At 39.7% G+C, this 5,455-nt stretch overlaps 1 long non-coding RNA gene across 1 annotated transcript; it reads right to left on the bottom strand.

Annotated features, from left to right (window-relative positions):
- Positions 1–1,627: 1,627 nt before the first annotated feature.
- On the bottom strand, positions 1,628–3,320 carry LOC129940847 (uncharacterized). Its single transcript, XR_008780774.1, has 3 exons — positions 3,245–3,320; positions 3,086–3,189; positions 1,628–3,024 (listed from the first exon to the last, which is right to left on the bottom strand). It is a non-coding gene; the product is annotated as an uncharacterized LOC129940847 (long non-coding RNA).
- Between the last annotated feature and the right edge of the window lie 2,135 nt (positions 3,321–5,455).

Here is a 5,455-nt window from a genome sequence, read left to right as displayed (position 1 = left end):
GAATTCCTGCGTGACAGCGGAATTCAGTTCTTCGTCGCCGTTATACAGTCTGCAGAAGTGGTCCTTTCATATCCTCAGCATTGACTGCGGTTCCACTATGATGTTTCCACATTCGCCTTTGCAGCCTTCGGTTCTAGGTTTATGTACCTGTGAATTTCGTTTCAACTGTTCATAGAACTTTCGAACCTCATTCCTGCTTTTATACCTCTCACATCTTTGACCGCACGCTTCTCATGCCCTCTCTTTTTCCTTCTGAGAAATCAGCGTTCCTCTCGCCTCTTCTGCTCATAGAGCTCACGAGCAGCTCTCGTCCGTTTATGCAGCGCCGCTTTGCGTGCCTGTTGTTTGGCTGCATTTGCCTGCCGACATTCCTCATCAAACCAGGGGTTCCTTGTTGGTGGCTGTTTGAAACCCAGCGCATCAGAGGCTGCTTCTCTGATTTCATCTTGGCACTGTTGCCACTCGTTTTCGATACATTGTATTGGCGGCAGATAACTTGTAACTCGGTCGGAAAAGGATTTGGCGATTGTAGCCGTTCGACGTTGTACCTTCTCCCAGCACCTCCCTGTTTTGCTTTGGGTCTGGAAATCCGAAGTGCTACCTTGGCTACAACGAGGTAGTGGTCCGAGTCGATGTTAGCTCCTCGGAAAGTTCGTACATCCATAATGCTGAAAGCGTGTCTGGCGTCGATCGCAATATGGTTATGGTCAATCTGGTTGATGGTAGATTGATCTGGAGAAGTCCAAGTTCCTTTGTGGATGTTGAGGTGTGGAAAACGCGTACTGGCTACCATGACGTTTCGCCCCACAGCAAAATCTATGAGCCTGAATCAATTGTCTGAAGTGTTGTCGTGCAGGCTGTTCTTCCCGATTATTCCACCAAAGATGTCTTCCCTTCCAAGCTTGGCGTGAAAATCGCCCAGGACTATTTTAATATCTTAGCTAGGGCACTGCTCATATGTTTTGTCTAGGAGCTCGAAGAACATATCTTTGGTGGTCTCGTCTTTCTCTTCTGTGGGGGCGTGCGCGCATATCAGGCTAATGTTGCCGAATTTAGCCTTGATGCGTATGGTCATGAGGCGCTCATTGATGCACCTACAGCTCAAGACTTCTTGCCTAAGTCTGGCTCCAATGACGAAGCCGCATCCAAATAAGCGCTGTTGGTTTTCGTGGTAGCAGTCACCATAGTAAATATCCGCTAATTCTTCGGCCGCACGTGGTCTGTTAAGGGACCTAACATTCCACGTGCACATCCGAAGTTCGTTGTCCTTTATTCGTTTGCGTTGGTTGTCAACATGAAATGAGAGGCAATAGGTAGATTAATAAGGGAAGGGATTTAGGATAGGATAGGAGCGCGGAGGATTCAATGACCAGCCCATAAGGGTAGGCCAGAACTAGGATGGGATAAGGGGTACGGGAGTTGGGATAGAATGTCCACTACGAAGGCGATGGCATGCTCGCGATGCTCGGCTTAGCTCGCCGGATGAGGGGGGGATCTTACCTTCGTAGATGGACCTCACCTCTTTCCAAAACTAAAATTTCATGCCATTACACAAAAACTTAAACGATCCCAAAAACATTACATTAACACGTAACGCTAAAAGAACCAACAATTTTGTACAGACTTGCACACTACAACCAAAACATGACTTCCAAACTAGCACTACAAGTAAAGAACACCAAACACAGGACAACCTACACACCGCCACCAGACACAGAACTCTCGACACACTACGACCGACACACCATCACAAGACACACCATCTCCAAACTACACTACATTCACGCTCGACCTGACACACTATCACCGGATAACACGACATTCACGCCGGACCTGACACACCTCGGGAACGCTGCGGCTGTTGTTGCAGCATGGCCGTACCCACCCAACCTGGAGTTCGACTGGCCTTTACTTTCGAACTCCCCTTACTAGTCTTTGAAGCTGAAGATTACGTTGAAGAACCCGGTTCACTGAAGAGCATTATCCAGCCCTACCACACCTCCTCTGAAAATTGTAATCAGCACTCCATAATATTTAAGTTCTGAACACCAAAAGTTGATAAAATCAAAAAAAAAACACAACAAATCGACTACACTGTAACGTGACTTACATTTTATTTAAACAGACTTGTAACAAACAAAAATGGAATATATAAAAAAAATATAAAGAATAATTTCGAAATTTGAAAATTAGAAAATTGGTAAATTTAAAAGAAATTGAAAATTTGAAATAACTTAAATATAAAAAAAATCAAAGGAAAATACAAAATTTCTCCTCAGAAGTATATATGTACCTAGTGTACCTAATCCAAAAACAAACAAAAAAACAGGGACTTTCTCCGTATGGAGGAGACTTAAGTTCCCTTGTTCTCCCCGGAAATCTACGCCGTCTTCCTTTTATGAAGCAGCTGTATAAATTCCTCTTTTATCCTACCTACCAAGAGCTCTCTATAGGTAGCTAAAGGGATGCAAAATGTTGCCTCTACTTTGACAGGGAGGGGTATGGGGAACCTACGCCGCCCCGACGAACTTTACCCGTAATGCTTACTCGACACTAACAAAAAAATAACGACGCACTCTAGACACATATACCGATACAAGGAGTTACAAAATAAAGTCGTTATAAATTTGAATATTTGTTGTTTCAATGTCACGTTACTAATTTTTCCTTTGTTATTTGTTGGACAGCTAGGTATACGTATATATCTATATATATATAAGCAAATCCTAGAGTCGATTCGCCAGGAACCGAATCCTTTTTTCCTATCCCGCCGGATTGGCGTAAAGGGTAACGAGAACGCACAAAGAGATATATATATATATGTATATGTAGTTAACACTTATATAAATATAGGGGTGAGATTGGTTTTGGCTAGTAAAGTTACTTGGTTATCCGGGTCTATCGACGGATCAATCTTATGTTCAGCACAACCTCCACATCACCTTGGGAATAAAATTTTCTTGCTCTAGGACCGTCGGTCACTCCGAAGCCAACCACCGTGCCGGCCGCCAAAACTCAATCTCACTACATTACGTATTTATGATTTTTTTATTTGTTCCTATTATAATATAAAAGTATCACTCACCCTCAGCTATTATTTTAAATTTTTTGTTCTCTTTATGGATTTATCTGCTCTCTTTCTTCACTGAACATATATTAGTCGTTACAAAAAACTTATACAAAAAAAACCTTTAAGAAAGATAAATTTAATTTAAATTCTTAACGCGTTAGACGGACAACGAACCTATTTCCTTTTTTTTTTTACGTTTTTTTTTTCACTTCTTTTGTTTTATGCCACTTTTAAATTTAAATACATAGATGCTTTCGTCACCCACTCTGAACTACAAATGACTTCTAGTCAAGTTCCTTTAGCGGTTACGATCTTCAATTACCGCATAGTTTATTATTTCCCGCAATGTTCACAAAACTACTCTTTCAGCATCGTCTGGACCCTTGCTTTAAAGCTTAATTTCACTCCTATCTAATCCTTTCTTATTTTCCCCACCTTTCCCAATTCGCATTAAACTTTTCATTAAATATTTAATATTGTGGGTATTGTTGTTCCTTTCATACCTATAAACATATATCCGTCGCTTCTGCAATTCCTTCGTCCTCCTTTCATACCATCTTCTTTATCCCTATTCTTTACTTCTGTCTCTTTTTCATGACATATGTCTATTTCGTCCCTAATTGTCATGTCAGATTGATTCGAATTACGAAATAGAAGATGCGTGCGCCGCGCCGGTAAATACATAAACATAAAAAAAAAAACAAGTATTAGCAAAAACACAAAACTAAAAATAAATTAACTAATTGCACTGGATGCAAACCAGAGTCACTAGGTAAGTAATTCCTCCAGCTATTCTGACCAGAACTATCGATCTGGGTCTTACCCAGTCTATATCCCTGGTCAGCATTGTAGGTATTCTCTGTAATTTTTCCTAATATTTTTGAATTTTTCTTGCAGGAATAGTGACTAACCTAGGACAACTCTGGCCTATCAGTGGCCACAACAAAACTCCGGCATCAGAAGTGCCGATATTTTCACAAGGATGACGGTGAAGGCCGACGGCTGGTCGTATTGATTTATTTGTGAAGGACCTATGGCAATCTCTAATACGAGTGCCATTGCATGTGGTGAAGGGCCTCTGCTTAAACCGGGCGGAGCAAATGCATTTCCTCCTTGTTGGTTTTGAGTGGGGAAGAACCCACACTGTTTGAGCCGGGCGGAAGAAATATGATTCTTTTAAGCTGGTATGAGGTGGGGAAGAACCCTCGACCATTCAGCCGGGCAAAACAAGGCTACAACCAAATTTTAGAAAAGATTTAAACATAACTTGAAATTCTTGGTACAGAGTAAGTCCATCTTCATTTTGTTATTGATATATGCATGAATTTATAATTCACTCGTTAGTTTTTTTTTTGTTGGTGTATCTACCTACTATTCGGATACGGGATGTTTGATTTCTTTAAAAAGAAGTAGTAGGTATAATATGTACATCCTAAAATATCTATAAAATCAGTTGTTGTTTTATTGTAAGAGTAGATTTACTTGGGCACAATTTCAAAAAAAAATGTATATATATATGTAGGTATATAGTTTCTGTGTTGTTATAGGTAGTCATTTAGTCCACATTAAAGCGATTGTTTCTTGTCGATGTCCTGGTTGTATTTCCTACTAATTCAACAACATTCGTATTCTAGAATAAAGATTCCAATGACTTACGTCAATCTCTGGATTGTACAAGTTAATATTGCTAAGTTTGGTTATTGCTTAAATTGTTTATATACTAACTTAAGCTATAATTAAAATATCACAGATTGGAATTACTTATATCTAGGTTATCACAGTTGTTGAGTCAGTCGAGATGTTTTTTTGTTTTCGTTTACTCGAAATGAAAAATATCACAGATGTTTGCCCAGGTTGTTAAGGAGCTTAACGAATTACGACGGCATTAAATACAATCTTTTTTTTTCAGTTTTCATGCTTTGTACCTACTTTTGATCACAGATGGTTTGTCATTTCTTGTCCCCTACTCTATATCACAGTTGTTCGTCTATCATATCACAGGTTTATAAATATTGGTCATGAGACTCCTTTGATTGTTTCGTTTCAATAGTCTATAATTTGCCTCTTACATTCTATGTTTATGTGTTCTTCAAAAACAAACTCAACAGTTATCTATTGTTTGAGATCTTTCGCATGAAAGATTCCAATCTTTTTCCCAACTAGGTTCTCCAGCTCGTACATGCTTTTTCCTACGGGTTTGACAATTCGACATTTAACATATTTAGGACAAAGTTTAGACGATAAAAGTTTCGAGGAGTCACTTAGTATGAAGTTTCGTTTGTAAACCTCTTGACCAGGCAAGTATCGGACATTTCGAGACCTGGTGTTGTACGTTTTCCTCCCCTTCTCGTTAGCTATTGTTATATTTTCTTTCAGCTTAGCACG

The sequence above is a fragment of the Eupeodes corollae genome, chromosome 1 (genome assembly GCF_945859685.1).
Source record: "Eupeodes corollae chromosome 1, idEupCoro1.1, whole genome shotgun sequence".
NCBI classification, from domain to species: Eukaryota; Metazoa; Arthropoda; class Insecta; order Diptera; family Syrphidae; genus Eupeodes; species Eupeodes corollae.
Note: the sequence above shows the minus strand (reverse complement) of the source record. Positions and strands in the feature narration are given on the sequence as shown.